The sequence below is a fragment of the Actinia tenebrosa genome, unplaced genomic scaffold (genome assembly GCF_029948245.1).
Source record: "Actinia tenebrosa isolate PJP-AT-01 unplaced genomic scaffold, QUT_ActTen_1.0 PGA_scaffold16__25_contigs__length_10494907, whole genome shotgun sequence".
NCBI classification, from domain to species: domain Eukaryota; kingdom Metazoa; phylum Cnidaria; class Anthozoa; order Actiniaria; family Actiniidae; genus Actinia; species Actinia tenebrosa.
The window spans coordinates 7,374,681-7,392,653 of NW_028292576.1; the positions used below are offsets into that span (position 1 = coordinate 7,374,681).

General features: G+C 33.7%; 1 protein-coding gene across 7 annotated transcripts in view; it reads right to left on the minus strand.

The window, feature by feature from the left end:
• Positions 1-17,973, minus strand: part of LOC116308078 (octopamine receptor beta-2R) — a 41,170-nt gene that overhangs the window by 20,248 nt on the left and 2,949 nt on the right. For 2 of the 7 annotated variants that reach the window (XM_031718442.2, XM_031718492.2), the window contains exons 1-3: positions 15,383-15,548; positions 4,928-5,089; positions 650-746 (exon numbers count right to left, since the gene is read on the minus strand). The gene's annotated coding sequence lies outside the window, so the exon portion shown is untranslated. Of the gene's footprint in view, positions 1-649; positions 747-891; positions 1,047-4,927; positions 5,090-8,545; positions 8,610-10,217; positions 10,285-15,382; positions 15,549-17,973 lie in introns of those variants that run through there. The other 5 variants (XM_031718451.2, XM_031718473.2, XM_031718465.2 and 2 more) reach the window with 5 other exon arrangements.

The window sequence follows — 17,973 nt, forward strand, 5'->3', positions numbered from 1 at the left end:
TTTATATGTTATAAAGCACAAGTCAGATTCATTCTTACAATATCACTAACGGTACTAAGATACTTAGAAACATCAAGTCTATTCCGTTATATTTTATCCGGAGATCTTTATCCATGAAGTTAAAAGAAACTAAACAAAAAATAAAATAAAATAAAATAAAAATAAAAAGTAAAAAAGAAGAAAGATATGAATATGTATGTCGACGTAAAGTCAATCTAATTTAATTCTAATATCTTAGCAGAGGATAATTAAATGTAGAAAAACATGAAAAATTATCACGAAAAAAAAAGAAAGAAAAAAAAAGAATTATATAGGATTTAAAATATGATATTTTCAAAGCTGAATTCGATCGAAGGATCGGTTCGTTTCCAACCATGCATTGCTTGATAATGTGTTATATTACACAATGAACATATATATTTTGGATATAAAAACTATTTTGAAAAAAAAAATTTTCAAAATGTAATGGTTTCAAGTGGTAGTCTCATTTCAATCATCCAGAAATGCTCATAAAAACTTAGTTCATGTTTATTTCTTTATGTATCCAAGTTTTGCTTTTTTGTTAGCGCACTGCTTTTATCGCATTACCATTGATTCAATCAACCAGTGTTGGCTTTTTCAAGATCATTTGCACAATTAAATAACCTACCTTATTAAGCAGAATCCACCAAAAAAGACCTGTTCTGTTTATTGAATTTGAATTTGTCTTCAAGTTTCAACCAAGCCACTTCTTTTCCTTCCTAAAACTGAAAAAGAAAACGTGTTAGAAGTGAGTCGCAGGACGGGAAAAATGTGATCTCTGACTTTCTATTTGCTGCATATTCAAAGCAAAAAATTTTGAACGGAAATGTCCATCGTGTTAAAATGTCAACATTCAAAAAGCAAGCTCACTTAAGATGAGAATAAAACTACGAAACGCCAAAGATGTGGCCGCAGTGAAGCAAGGCTATATAGGACACTCCTTCAACTTCCTATCAAAAACTTGGAATGAAGATAATGGTTAAAACTTAGTCTAAAATAAGTGCTTTTTTTGAACTGTGAAAAGGTTAGTTTGTCAGGTGAAGGTACGTAGTTAATGGTGTTGTTTCCTTAAGTGCTCTGGATGTTCTTTGTCGTTACTAAAAAAAGCACTTGACGTAGCGTAGCAACGAGATATTAAAACGATACTTAAGGACATGGCTGCATTAAACAGTCAAATGCAAGGAAATGAAAAAAATAAATAAATATAATGTTTTGCTTTGATATTATCAAAATACTTCTAGTTTGTCTTACTTCTTAAGTTTGATTCCATTTTTGAGGATTTGAGAAAGAACCACGCAAATAAAAAACATTGACAATTTTATTTAATATACATTCATAATTGACCAAAGGCAGTCTGAAAAATGCTAGTATAATTTAAATCTAGTGGGATTGTAATATATATATACATATATATTTTAAAACGAGTTCTAAGACCATTATGGTTTAAGGTCATGTTCTACTTGGGGTAAAAAAAAATTTAAAAAAAGTTGAAAAAGATCTACAATCTCATAATTAACCAAAGGAAGTCTGAAAAATGCTATAGTTTATTAAACTAGTTCTAAGATCATTACGGCTAAAGTCGTGTTCTGCTTGGGATTAAAAAAATAAAGATGAAAAGTCTTTACAATCTCTTAATCGTAACAAAAGGAAGTCTGGAAAATGCTAGTTTATTAAACGAGTTAAGATCATTATGGTTTAAATTCATGTTTATCTTTATGGGCTAAGACATTTATAAAATGGAAATAAAGTTCACCAATTATATTAGGTAAGGAAAAAATAATATCATATCCTGAAATTCACTAGAAGCAAGAAATGACATTTATGTATATAAAACAGGAACTCAAGAATAAAATTTAAAAGCATCCAAGTATTCTTATATTTGTACTAATGCAAGGAAATGGTTAGTCAAATATAATACACGGACGGGCGCTTTCTCAGAAAGGAAAGATTTAAAGAGGTTGGTTGGTCTTTTGCGAGACTTCAAACGTCGTAGAAACACCACAGGATAACCGAGTTCTGTATATGTTTGAAAGACTGTTCAAACAAATGTATGTGAAAATTCTTCATTTTAAGTACAAGAATGTTTGAAGATAAATTTTGAGTTAACAGCCATTAAGATTTTTCGGAAAGCTTTTTGTGCAAAGTGTGTTTTTGAACCTTGAGTAAGGATTTCAGATTGTATATATATATAGTTAAGTATTTTTTTCCCAATTTTTACTGAATGATGAAAGGCCTATAGCTACATGCAATTATTAAATGCGTAACGTAAAACAAAAACGAACAAACAAACAAGAAAAATGAGCAATTAGTACTGAATGGCAAAAAAAAAAAAAAGAAAAAAAGAAAAAGCCAAAAAGAAACGACTAAGAAATATGAAAACCAGCTGAAATCAGTGAAATCAGTTGTCAGAACCAGCTTTGAATAATACGGCATAACACTCTAAGATACAAGCAGACATCACTGGCTGCAACAGGCCTGTGAAAAGAGGCTTAATTCATTTACTTGCCGGAGACAATCCAAGAGAAAAGTAATTTATTTTCGAGCCCTTAAACCATTAAGAACACCGTGAAAGCTGACAACAGTGTACTTAAGTTAAGACTTTTATAAAATAGACTGCAAAAACTGCTGGTCGAGTGTCAAATTGTCGCCGTCTGATGGAGATGAACCCGGCGGCAATTCTACTCTATAAAATAATCAGAGCTTCTTTAATGTTAAACACACAAAGGGAAGGATCCTAAACAGCTTTTTGTGTTTTTCTTGGTCTGTTAAAGAAATATTTTAAATCATTACTAGCGATTTTACTTTGTCCGTGGGGGGAAATAGTGGGTATGATACATTGTTTTGAAGACACTAATTCCATTGTTTTATTTTGTTTTACTTTGACTGTGAATCGGCACTAAGAGATCTCTTTAAAATTGGGCGTAAAGTTTTCCTATTTCAAAACGTGTCATTCCCTAGGATATTATTTCTTTGTTTATTGGTTGCACATGAGAAGAAATATTCATATGGATACAACTCAAACAAAGAATATTATACAAGAAAATGACACGAGGTCTGAAATGGGAAAGCATCTTGCAGGTCTACAACTTTGTTTCACATGCCAATTGATTAAAACCACTATATCATCCACTGCTATGTTATTCAAAATTGGCTTACTTCTGAGTCATGAATATATATAGATAATATTTAAAGTAATCTAGTCCCTTGACCTTAATCGACAAAATCCTGACTTCTGACATGGAGTTGTCTGGATGGGAAAAATCGCTAATTCAATTCAAGATGTCGTATGACACCCGAGCATGAAGATAATTGGTTAAAACACATTTTACGTCACTCTCGAACAGCTACTCATTTTTGAGCTAGTACGTCTTATCCACACCGAATCTCGAAAGGAATTTTGGGTCTTAACTTTTGCCGTAGCATTTATACCATAGTAAAAGGAATTTGAAGAAAACAAACTTTTTTTTTTGGAAAACAGGCCTAATCAACTATTTTTCCATTTCAGATCACGTGTCATTCCCTAGAGTATTATTTCTTTGCTTAACGCTTGCACACGAGAAGACACATGAATATGGACAACTCAAGCAAATAATATTAATATTCTCAAGAGAATGGCAAGTGGTCTGAAATGGGCAAAACACTACGCTCAGGGTCCATTATCTTGAACTGTTGAGACAATATTAGAAAATGAATTTTGACACTCTTCTGAGCGCTAGAAATATTTTTTCGTTTTTAATTAATAAGCTTCAACTTCTGAAGCATTTATTTTGAGAAGTTGGATAATATGATTATCTCCCATAATTTTTTAAAATATTATTCTTGGAACATCAACTTAGCTGGAATCAACATGTTGACATAAAAATATTGAATTTTTTTCAAGACTCTAGCAATGATTTGACAGACAAGACGAGAAACTGCTCATCCAAACTCTATTGACGTACGCAGAAAATCCCGTATCTAAGAGACCAAGGAGTCTTTGTGTTGAGCATCAGAGATTACAGTCTCAGAATATAAGATTAATTCATAGCTTGACAGAAAAGTCGTGCTTTGAAACTCTAATTTTTAAAGTCAAGGTTATTGTATTATTGACTCTGAACAGTTCGTGCTCTATCTTGATGAAGTACAAAAAAAAAAAAAAAAAAGAAAGGATAGTTAATTAATATACACTCAAGAAGAGATAACTAGCTAAAAACTAGTGTGAGCTGCGTCGGTGATTCTAATGAAACAGTAATGATGAAAAGGTAAATTATACACCGTGAAAAGATGAAAAAACTTACTGACGTTTCGGACGCTAGTCCTTCGTCGGAGTAGTAAAAGAGCGACGCAGGACTAGCGTCCGAAACGTCAGTAAGTTTTTTCATCTTTTCACGGTGTATAATTTACCTTTTCATCATTACTGTAATATACACTCAAACCAAGTCTGTATTATATGCTTATCTAGACTTCACCATAGCGACAAACGGAAAAAATGTTAACCCAGTCGTACTATATTATCGCACCGTCTTAGAAGATTTATCAATGGCATGTGTGTTGCTTCGTTCTATTATTTCTTGTTTACTTATACCACGCGTATTTAGAGCAGAAAGGAAGGAAGAAAGGAAGGAAGGAAGAAAGGAAGGAAGGAAGGAAGGAAGGAAGGCAGAAACAAACAAAAAAGAAGAACAAACAAACAAAGAAAGAAACAACAAACAAAAAAACAAAAAGTAAAACAAAATGCAAAGAAAAGAGCAAACGAATAAACAAGCAAATAAGTAAACAAACAAACAAACAGAAAGAAAAAAGACAGGGTACTGACCAGCTAGTCGTAATCTTAAACCAAAGCAAAAACGAAGTTATTCTTAACTTACTGCAAGCTATCACATCATCTCATCTAAAACTGAAAATATTTATCATAATATATACTTACTTGACGTACTTTTAAAGCTGGGTTATTATGGCTTCTTTTCGGTTGTATTCCTGCCAGTAGCGAAGATATTTCAGTCTTGAAATTGCTAGCTCAGTAACTTAAATACGAGCTCGCTTGTCTGACTTTCACTACGATAATTATTTAAATCCTCTTGTCTTAAATCTGAAGTAGAATCGGAAATAAACATTCATTAGGGATTTAGCTCATCTAAAGGCAATTGAGCTTACTGGTAAATATATACATGGAGGCCGATTAGAGGAACAATTTATCAAAACGATGTCAAGATTATATATTTCATATAATACAACCTAATTTTGTAAATATGTGTGTTTTTGTGCATATATACAAGTATATCAAAAATTATGGGATATCCTCCCTGATTTTTTTTTTCAGATAGCCCTAGAGATAGACAACTCGAAAAAATATCAGGAATAGCATCCCATAATTTTCTGATATAATTTTGATATACTTGTATAAATGTAGAAAAGGTTCGAAGGTTTTGCATATGGCTGTGTGTGTGTGTGTGTACAGTCAATTCAAAAAACGTTGTTGTCGACCGCTTGAAGCCTACGCGACTGGACCGAAAGGAATATTAGGCTTCAATGATTGCTACCCAGAGTTCCTTTCGGTCCAGTCGCGTAGGCTTGAGTTGGTCGACGACAACGTTTTTTGAATTGACTGTATATATATATGCATATATACACTTAATTGCAGAAAGGTTGTAGTATACATTTATACATATATATCTAATGAGATGCAAGATATCAAATGAGATTCAAAACTTAAAAAGTAACTTATTTGGTCTTCCTTATCAGCTACTGTATCGACCAGAAACGTATTGCACAAACTCAAGTTACATGTATGTATATTTGAAGGTTAAGATATTAACAAATATGCGTCAAAATGCAATAAAATAATAATAATAATAATAATAATAATAATAATAATAATAATAATGATACATATATAAGATATAGATATTTTCTGGTAGTGAACTTGGGTCAATGTACATAAACGATCAATATATGTTACATTAACTTCAATATTGCAGCAAGGTTGTCTGTCAATATTCATATGTATATATACATTTAAGCACAATGTCAATAAGGCGTAAAAACACCTAAGCAACAAAACTATCAACCAAACTCCAGAGGATGGCATGCACAACCCCAGATAAGGAAAAAAACCTTCACTCATCAACAGATATAGATAACTTAAGTCACTTACGTAGATAACTTAGGCGTCAATCTGCCCTCTTCTGTCATCTTACACGAAATCTTCACCATTCTATTTCTTAAATTTTATCTATATTATTTTTCGTCTATAAAGGCACAAGTGTCGTTGCGGGAGTCCAATTAAACTCCTTCCCTCTTCCAACCTTTGATAACTTTAGCCAAAATAACATGCTTTAACCTTGCAATGCTATTATAAGTGGATTAACTTGGATTTGACCTAATCCAGATATCAAGCAATACAGAAAGAGAGCTTTACTCTACCTAAGGGATGTACCATTAGATAATTGATGGGAGGTTGCAGGAATTTTGGTTGCATGATATTTATTTTTTGGCTCAACTCTTGTTTTTTTTTGTTTTTTGTTTTGCGTACAGTTAGATATTTTTCTTCTAACAGAAGAGGTTGCACGATATATTTTTTTTGAGGGGTAAGTGCTTGCTCAATATTTTTTTGGGTATTTACGCAATCCCCCCATCAACTATCTAATGGTCCGTTCATAATTCAATATCTATTGGCAACATCCTAGGGAATAAACTATCGCGTTCTGGCTTTCATTTTACTTGTTTGTTTTTTTCTTAATGTTTCATCTTATTTTCTAACTTTTGTCTATTTGTTTTTTTTTGTGTTTGATTGATAGTTAAAAGGAAACATGAACACCATGAGTTTTTTAAAAAAGTTATTATTTTCTTAACATGTTCTGCTTCAAACCCTCTCTCTCTCAGTCTATATATATATGAACCATTGAGTTCAAATATACCGATTGATCAACATAAACATTATTATTTACTAGTTAACATTCTCCTATTTCAAGCCCTCTATATACACCTAATTCAAAAAACGTTGTCATCGCCAAAGGCGATAGGCAATAGGCGATAGGCGAAAAGCGATAGGAAACATGTCATTCCAAGATCCAAGAATAGCTGTGATGACATGTGTTTCTGTTCCTTTTTTTTTTTTTTTTTTTTTTTGTGTGTGTTTCTGTTCCTTATTCTCGTCAAGAACATGGACCTTAGTGTTGAGACTGATTCAATGTTCTTTGTATTCAACGAAACCATTTCCATGTCGGTATGACCTATCGCCTATCGCCTTTGGTGATGACAACGTTTTTTGAATTAGGTGTATATGAAGCATTAAGTTCAAATATACCGATTGATCATGAAACTAAATCTTATTTATTGGCTCCAAGGGATGATGATATTACTTATAATAAAAAATCGAAAAAGTCGAAGTGTCTACGATTCTAGAGTCCTCGCTCTTAACACGATGTTGATTGTACCTTTTATATACAGTCCTTTGACTAAACGTTGTCGTTGATCGGATCATCCCTACGCGCCTAGACCGAAAAGGATAACGGGTAAATTACCTAGGACTTGCGTCATCCAAACTGCTCGCCAGTTTAAATCTTCGCCGTATGCTCGAGGCATGGTTTTAGCAAATTAAATGGGATCGAAAACAGCGAGCTCAAGACGTGTTAGATAACATATGCGGCTGCTAGTAACTGTGAATTAATTATCCCCGTGATCCTAGTCGGTCTAGGCGCGTAGGGATGAAGCCGATCAAACCGCGACAACGTTTAGTCAAAGGACTGTATATTATATATAGGAATACATTTGACAAATCAGGCTGTTTTAGGGTCCAATGTTACCTAATTTCACCCTGTCTTGCTCAAGCTCAAGGTTAATATTCTCCAGTGTCTCCTTAAGTGTCATAAATGACATGGGTTGCGTGCAGAATCAGAAGTTCAATTTCTTACCGCTCATTAAATATACCAATATCTCCGAGGTGTCCCTTGATAGGATTTATTCGATGCCATGTACGTTCTAAAACGAGTTTTGTCTCCTTCCGTGCAATTCAACATGTAAGTGTCACGAAAGGCTCCCTCTACTCGCTCCTTTTTCCTCCTCAAGTTTCATAAAAACTTTAATGAAAACTTAATATATTATGTTTGAGTGGGTTGGGGGGCACCTTTAAAAAAAAATTCAAATGTAAAATCTCCATACTGAGGCCTCTCTATCCCCTAAATTCTATTAAGCACGCTCCAGGGCCTTACGATAAGTGCCACTCCACTCGAGAATCAACTGAACTGCAGGTTACATATTGCAACTTCCAGCATCTAATAAATCATTCCGTCTTTGTTGTTTTTTTGTTGTTTTTTTTTCCAGCCAATGAAAAACATACACGTTACCTCAAACTAGAACCCAGGCTGCATATTTATGAACACGGTTCATTCCGGTTAAATTTTCGAATTTGAAATTATCAACATTTATAAAAAATGAATTCTCCTCTTGAGATATTAGGGTTTTAAAAATTGATTGGAATTAGGTGTTGTTAACATTTTAAGGGGAAAGAAATACCCTCTTATGCTTGTCTGGAATGAAGGCTTACATCAAAAGACACAGACGAGTGTTTCTGTTCCCTTTTGAGTGCTTTATAACCTGCGAAGTGTTTACTGAAAGAAATAATAAGAGGCCAGTTGATATTTCTTCTACGATTTCTCACGATCTAAAAACATATGAACACGTCAGTTTGCGTGCGAAATCTCTGCTTACTAGTTAATCTGGATACTGTAAAGACTGATGATGCTCTTGTGTGCTGCGTGTGTATTTGTATAGTTTTTGTGTCTTTTTTCTTCTTCATTTTTTCAATCATATTGATTTTTTTGCCTATGTGTTTATACGGTGTGTTATAATGGTAGCGCTCATTAGTATAATTGTAAATAGCAGAATTCCCGACCCTAAATGTAATGACTTTTAACATAAAATAATGTATCAAATTAGAACAATAAATAAATAAAAAATAAGAAATAAATAATAATAATAATAATAATAATAATAATAATAATAGTAAAATAAAAATGTAATAATGGGTACAAATAAAGTTCCTCTTCTGCCAGCCGCTGCATGCTTTCGACAATATCTTCGACCTTAACCTTGGCATGGATGGCCACGTAAAATGGCGGTGCCGTCTCAACTAGAGACGTAAAACATAGGGGCACAAGATTATCAGTGTCACATTGGCACGTTGGTAACTGTCACGTTTCACTCTCTCTAAATTATCATTATCATTAGCATTAGCATTATAATCAGCATCATCATCATCATGATCATGATTATTATTATTAACTATCTAACACGAATGAAGTTCGCCTTGTGGATTCAATTTTTTAGATTCATACTATTTCTTAAGGCGATTGTGATATTTCAAAAGAAATGGTATTGATTCTATTTCTAGTTTTGTTACCACGTTGCAAATGGATTCAGGCAGACGAAGAATGGCTTCAATGTGGAAGGGCAACTGCTAAATACCATATTCTATATCAATCATTATTTATTTATATATGGGATTACAGTTTGTGATACTGTAATAACTGAGCAACGTTTTTCTGATATTCTCAAATTATGCGTGGGTCATGGTCAATATTAGAAGTAGAAAGTGCTCGAAAACAAAACATTAAAAATGAATTAAGTGTGATTGGATTTAGAAGATTAATCTTAATTAAGAGTTAAAAAATTAGTAAGAACGAAAGTCTTAATTAACACTCAAAATTTAGCGGTGGAAGAAAGAAAGAAAGAAAGAAAAGAGAGAGAGAGAGAGAGAGAGAGAGAGAGAGAGAGAGAGAGAGAGAGAGAGAGAGAGAGAGAGAGAGAGAGAGAGAGACGTAAATCGATCGCTTATTTATTGCTGCTAGAAAAAAAACATCCGAACATCTTTTTGTCCATTCCTCAGATATTATCTATTTTTTTAAAATTGAAAGTTAACGTTTTTACATATTACACACACATTCCCATTAACATGGTCTTCGGTCAAGTTGTCTATATTTTAAACTTAAGAAGTTAATCAAATGCATCTGCAAAGTAATGTTGTTTTTGAAGGAATTTCACCCGGCAACACCCGACGATTTCCGAAATTCCAAAATTCAAATTCCAAAATGTTCTTTCGATTTCTATATTTTCTATTTATCGCATACCTTTTTGAAAAACAAATTCCCATAATTGTATTGTATAGGTAGAATAATAATTAAAACGGAAAAGAAGAAAAGTTAGATTAATCTACCTACATTTCTGGACATTGTGTTATCTCCAAGATGCTTAGCCGCACGATATATAAACGCTTCGTTTAACACAAGTAAAACCAAACTGAACATGTCAGTTAACTTTACTTCTGCCTCTTCTACTTCTATTTGCTTCTTATATTAGTTCAATTTGTTTCCGTAAACGTGTTGTATTCGACGTTATCTGCCGAATTTGACAGCGAAAACTAACGAAAGATCGATAGCAATGAAAATATAGAAGGTTGATCGTATGACATATACATGCCCGTGACTAGTTGTCGAGTGGGCACCGGATGTAAATAAGACGTTTGAAATAAAACAGCATATTGGGCAGCTCTTGGCTGAGTAAAAAGAAACTACTTATCATGGCTTTCATCGTATTAAAAAAGAAGATGGAGGAAATGAGTGTGAATATTTTTGTGAAAGAGTTAATACAGTACATCACTTGTTTTGATTCAAAACTCTGTAATAATAAAAAATGGAAGAGAAATGGAAAATGGAAAGAAGGGAAGAAAAGGAAAGAAAAGGAAAGAAAAAAGGAAAAAAAATAGAAAGAGAAAAACAAAAGTAAAAAATGCCAAAAAGGCTAAGGAAAAGAAAAAAAATAAGGAAATGAAAGGGAAGGGAAAGGGAATGAAAAAAAAAAGGAGAGGAAAGGACAGAATGATGAAGGGGAAGGAACGAGGTAACAAGATAAAGAGAAAGATAGAAGAAAAAGGAAAAAGAAAAACCAGCTAGCGTCTTTACGAATATCACCCAAGAAACACTCTTACAAATTTCAAAAATGTCCAAATTTCATTAAGAATTCATCTTCTCATCCTCGATTAAATTCTCTCTACATCACTCCTAAAGAATGCCAAGATTTCAAATTCCATTCTCCTACGTATCATGCCTTTAAATTCAAGTAACGTCGTCCACATATCCTGCTAACTTATACATAATTCCATACATAGGTTTATCTAGCCTGTTCTATGGTGAGTTATAGTAGAAGTTGCATGTAATAGTTCGTAGATAAAACCGCAAAGGAACAATATATATATTATGGCCGGTTCAGATGGTACGATTTTCGCCTACAACTACCTTATACAACACGCACGCGCCATCCTACAACTCGAGTCCTAGCGTGTAAATCAAGCCTACAACTCGCGTACGACAGATACGAGCGTGTTGTATACGATAGTTGTAGGCGAAAATCGTACCGTCTAAACCGGCCTTTACTTAGCTACATTAGTTTCATGTATGTGATGCAAAGATTGATTTCACAAATCAAACAAGCTGGTTATTTAATCACAAATTGTTCGCGTTAAAGATTTGCATGGTGTTTGAAAGTTTGAGAATAAGTCTTCTCCCTGCATTACTTAACTCATTTTTCTTGAGTTAATTAAATCTAATGGAATTGTGAAAAATAGATGAGGCATCGAAAACTGAATCCAAAATAAAGCTAACATCAAATTTGAAAATACATAAATTATGAAAATTCTTCACTAGGGTAATTGATTGTCTTGCTTTAAGGTAAAAAACAGAAAGGTTTCTGGCGTTGTTTTTATGGGCAATTTATAGGTATAGTCTCTTGACTTGGGCGTAATGTTTTTTTTCATTTTATACCACATGTCATTCTGTGAAGTGATTTCTTTGATTAATGGTAGCTCATGAGAAGACAGAAATATGAATACAACACAGACAAAGAATATTATTCTCAAGATAATGACACGTGGTCTGAAATGGGGAAAAAATTACATCTAAGGTGAAGAGGCCTATTCAAAAAGTACTATTTTACTAAAATCTAGCTAGTATTCGTCGATCAATGATTGATGATATTAAAATGGTGAAGCTATACACTTAAAATCAGTCGTGGTTTTAAGGGTAATATTATGGTGGTTGCGTAAAGAAATGTGGACTTGCTGGTGAAATTTCCGATTTTTTCAGTAGCGGGAAAGGATGACGTGAATGAGAGAATGAATGGGTTGGTAGGGTATACAGTCCTTTGACTAAACGTTGTCGTTTGATCGGCTTCATCCCTACGCGCCTAGACCGAAAAGGATCATGGGGATAATTAATTTATAGTTACTAGCTGCCGCATATGTTATCTAACACGTCTTGAGCAAGTTTTACTGGACTGGAAATACTAAATTTTTGGCTCTTATCCCCAAAGTAACCTATTTCGAAGCTACTACCTGTAGTTGGCGATAACTCGTCTGAACAGCGCTCAAGCAGATAGTCTTTTAGCGCCTGCACGTTGTCAATATTTGGGACATCCTTGATGGAATATGTGTGAAACGGCTCTTGTTTTCCTTGCGTAAAGGCGAAGACAAATGTGCATTTTGCTCTCCATTGTGCGATTGTCACCGACTGATAGAGAACAATTAATCATTCATGTTAATTTACCCGTTATCCTTTTCGGTCTAGGCGCGTAGGGATGATCCGATCAACGACAACGTTTAGTCAAAGGACTGTATGAAGTGGATGGATGGGTGGGATGGAAGAAGTGCATTGGATGTTTTAGTGAAGGGAAGAATGGGATTGAATAGATAGGATTAGATGACATGTATTTATGGATGGATGGATGGACGGACGGACGGACGGATGGACAGATGGATGGAAGGATAAAAGGACCAATGGATAGATTAATGGATTCTCATTGATCATATTTTAAAGCATTCCTCGTGCCATATATCTATTATTTCAATACAATACAATGTGCTTTACTTGTACCACAGATGACCATGAGGAGAAAATATAGATATAAGTATATTTACAGAAGAATGGCAGGGGTTACCTAGAATAACTATAAGAGCTAAACGAGCTAGGTAACACTAATATCTGAGATTACAAAGTATGGGTGGAAAAGAAGACTATAATATAAAGATTACAATATCGAAAAGTATCTAATACTGCCTACTGAATAGTGCATTCCAAGACCAAAGGCCCTTGTGGGTCTCGTTAATTTGAAATAAAAAGTAAATGTACAGCAATTAACTCTCTACATATAGTTGATATATTGTTTCAGATGGAATAAACAAAAAATAGAATAAATAATAATTATTAACCCTACTTTAGGCAATGTCACTATGACCCACGATGCATTTAGGTCTTGGAATTACTATTCAGTATGCAGTATTCAGTGTTCAACCTTTTTAAAATAGCTGTATCTATTATTGCTGTATACCTATTATTTTGCTTTACCGCGCGATTCTACTTGTGCCTAGTTAAGGACTTAGCAATCAAAATCCAATCACTCATTTCGAATAACATAATCATCCACAATTACACTAACGATGTCTTCCTAACGATAACCACTCTTCAGCGACCGTCGACATTCAACACAACTAATGAACTATTAAACCTTTCTTTTTTTAATCTATACATTGGAATTTTTAATCTTAATTGCCTGATTAGATATAAAGTTAAGATTATTGAAATCAAACACGCAAAAAAAAAAAAAAAAAAGGATCTAAATATTGCAGAAATATAAGTAAAAAAATAATACGATAAAACAAATCACTTTATTTAGGGGTCTAATCGTGTTAGCGCTTTCGCACTAATTGGGGACACTTTTGGCTCACACGCACTACCACTTCATTCAACATTCCATTCACAAGTTTAATAATTCCTCTTGTGTTATTCCTAATCCCGCTAGCTTAAGCAACAAAACGAACCATGTTGTACAGTTGCTATCTGCTATAACCAATGACACACTAACACGAATAAATTATTCATCACAGCGCACCTTCAGTTTTTTTTGTTTTTTTTTTAAGTTAACGAATGTTTTGTTTGCGAACGAGTCCTGTGCCCAGACATGGAGTCGTCTTTAGTTTAGCGGAAACGATAAAGGGCTTTCGTTAATGACCTTACAATCTCCTGTTATCGTTGCAATTAAAATGTGCTTTTGGTATTTTTGGTTAATAACCCATGAGTTTGCGTCAGTTATTTGACGATACGTGACAGGAGAACCGAACGAAATTAGATACTAATTACACGTTTGGTTCAGGCCTCAAAAAACGCATGCTGCATTAAAAGAATTTCCCATAAACTGGAAGTGATTTTCTCAAGACTTAAAAACGAAATGCGTGGTACGAGAAAAAGGACAAATAAATTTGAAACAAATAAAAAATTAAGCAAAAAGGCCGGACAAGATTAGATTCTTTTAGAACGTTTGCAATTGGTTTGGGACTTAAAAAACGCATATTGCTGGGTAACTTCCCGTGAACTGGGAGTGTGATTTCTAAGACTTTACGACTAAATGCGTGGTGTATGGAAAAGGGCAGTTTTGAGAGAATAAAATAAAAAGGTTAAAAATACGGAAATATAGATTCAAATAAATGAATAACAACACAGACAATGATTATCTTACTTTAAGTTAGTTTTAAATTTTGATCTTTCGACGCATTTTATTTGCCTGCAATTGCCTCTAAATCTATAGAATTCCAAAGAAGAGTCCAAAAAAATTTCAAAAAAATCAATTATATAAAATTCAAATTCAATTTAAAAAAATAAATGAAATAAATTAAGGAAAAAAATAAAACCAAAGAGAATGCACTCTTACAAACTTCAAAATCTTGCATTGGTTTTTATTTGCTACGGAGCTTCACCGAACAATGCGTCGAACAATGCGTAGAACAATGCGTCGTTTGATTTATGGGAGGGAATACAAAATCTCGTACTTGAATTTGTGCGTTTATAAGGTGAGAGGAACTTTGCATCTTGCTAAATGATCTCGCGGAGGAAAAGATACGAACCATCAAACGTGATACCAATTCGTTGTTGCATGATCTGTACATACAGTTACTGGATGTTAAAATGAAGTTCTATCCCCGATTTATTCATCATCTGCTTCATATGTTTTCCCTGGTGTGTGCTTACGAGTGTGAGTATGACGGCCTCATTCAGCAATATTGGCAGGGAATGTGGAGATATTTCGCTACTAGAAGAATCGAATTACAGTCGACAGAAGGAGAAACGTTAGTCATAAATTGAAGAACATTTCTTTTCTACCTCGAGGTTCATCGTACAATGAAGATATCGGATTTTCGTGGAAAATTAACCGACTCAGTTTTCAACCGCGCGCCCCTATTTCTTATTAACTCTCCATCTTTTCCTAAACCGAAATTGTCTGCAAAACTACTTTCGTGTAGTAATACTATAGATTAAAAGTAAGGAGATTGAGTACTTACCTGCTAGTTAAGTTTTGCTTAGCTCCACTGACCGAAGGAATTAGGATAGAAGTTACTCGAAATGTATTTTATAGAAATCATTACGTATGACAGACAAGTCAAAATATCTCTAGATTGCTTGTCATTTTACCCCGCGAAGATAAGACCCGTCTTCTATAAACAACCTTAGAAACTAGGTATATCGCTTTATTAAACAAAATGCTTGGCGTAATGACCTAGGTTAATAGAAGCACAGTTTCTATTGGATATTCTTAGCCTTATGCGTCAAGATAATGTGGATTTGGCTATGATTTTAGGATATCTCTCTGACGACTCAAGGGCGGACACTTCTTCTATAAACAACTTTCGTAGATATGTCGATAGCTTGATTAAATAACTTAAACTCTATTCATTCTTTAGTTAAATTTGAGGAGGTTTTGGGCTTTATTTTCATCCATGTTTTTTGCGTTAATCCAATGCTTCGTGAACGACTTTCTATAGTGCCTATTATTTACTCGAGATTTAAAAGCATATTTCAAGGTTAATGGAAAAAGATCTTGGATTAAAGCTATCAGATTTGATTGATTGTAATGGGTTTCCATTTCAGTGTTACGCTTAGAAAGAAAATAGATTTAATTGAACTTAAAACACATCTTATAGCTAAAAACGTTTCCTTTTCTAAAAAAAAAACAACAACATAAAAAGCAAACACTAAATCCATGAGAGTACTTTTTCACGAGCACTATTTAAACAGTACTGCAAAATAAGGAAACGATGGAATTAGGGAATTTAAAGGAAGCGCGCATGTCTCTGCACTGTAATATAAACACGCTAGGAGCTTTAGAGAAAGAGAGAAGCAAGCTTAGGAACACAAGGCGTAGCCGAGTCCTCTACATCTCCCAGCCGTTTTATGCTGCTTTTATAAAATATTTTTGAACGATTTTGGGCGAGCGTGGCTCTGTCCTCTGGATATACAAAACACGGTAGCCAGCCAATCATCTCAAATAGTATTTTATAAAACAGATAAGACTATTAATTTGCATATTCATCGCAAAAGTATACATTTCACGGTACCTTAAAATCCCCTGATCCAACAGTTCTATTTCAAGTCTTTCCATTTTTTTCTACACTGCTAAAGGATTTTGTTTTTAAATCAGTCAATATTATCCACCTTATCTTCTTTAAGCGTAAAGTTTTCCTTTTTTTTTTTGTAGCCATAAGGAAATGTTTGATCAAACTTAAGGATTGCTGTTTATTAATACCCATTAAGACAGATCAGGAGAACAAAGAGGAAGTCCTATGAATTATTTGTATTGTTTCATGGGTTAAGTCTTTGCACGAAATGACACGACTGTTTTGCATGCAATTTGAAAATCTTGTAAACCAAGCTGAAATATTATGAGATTCTATGTTGAAGAGATGAGTTAAAAATTCAGTAGTTTACAATGGAAAAACCGGTTCTTCGACGCTCGTATTTTTAGGCTCAATTTGTGCATGCGCAGTATAAAATAGCGTCTCCAAGTACGTGATTGACATCAGTCAAGATCAATCAAGATTGTAGAATAATAAATCAAGAGCTAACTGTTTGATCAAATATTTGATTCATTAAACGCAAATTGACTTTTTTTTTAGTTCGCGAGTTGTATTTGTCTTGTGCTGTATAATTTAAGTAAAACTCTGGAAACGAAAAAAAAGGAAGAGTTAAAAAAAGATTATTCCAGATTGCACAATATTCAATCAAGTGCTCAGTATTTAATCAGTCGTGAGCCGGGTTCATTAAATACAAATCGTACTTTATTTTTAGCAAGCAAAGTTAATTTTTAGTGCTATCTAATTGAGACGAAATGTAGAAAACGACTAGTTATAGAAACGAGAGAGGAAAAAAAAAAAACTGAATGGAGCTAGATTCAAAGACGTGCCAAGGGGATTGAAACAAACTGACAACATACTAATAACGAGGGGACGAAATGCATAAAATATTGTTTAGCACGGCAACAACAAGTCAAAAAAGAAATGGAAAAGATTTTATGATTTTAAAGCGAACTGAGTAAGGATCTTTGACTCAAGAGCTGGCGTCATCAAAATGACGGGGGGACAATGAAAATGCGCAAAATATTTTTTCAGCGTGACAAAGAAAAAAAAAACTCCAAATAAAGATTTATATGACTATCCCGATACTAGATCAAAGCGCCGTGTGTATTTATTTAAAGTATTTATCTACGATAGGATACGCTCGTCAACCATTATGTTCGCCTCGCCGGGTTATCAGTTTGGGTTGAAAAAAAACGTGCAATCTAAAACAGATATCATAAATCAGAAGGAACGAAGATGTTCATTATCCATTGATCGAGTCATTGTTTAATCAATGAAATATTAAGTGGAATTTTATAGCATAGCCTCACTGATAATGGACCGCAGTGATATGCTGGTGAGGTCAGCGGTGATTTACGATAGCCGCCATTTTGTACATAGAGTTTAACGGAGACCATATTTATGCTCTTTTGAGTTTAAGTATTTCATTTATGGCCAAAATAAAACGTCAGTTAACAAGAGTAAAATAAATTAAATTAGTGAAAAGCAATCAGAAAACTATCCATGCAAGAAGTAGATAA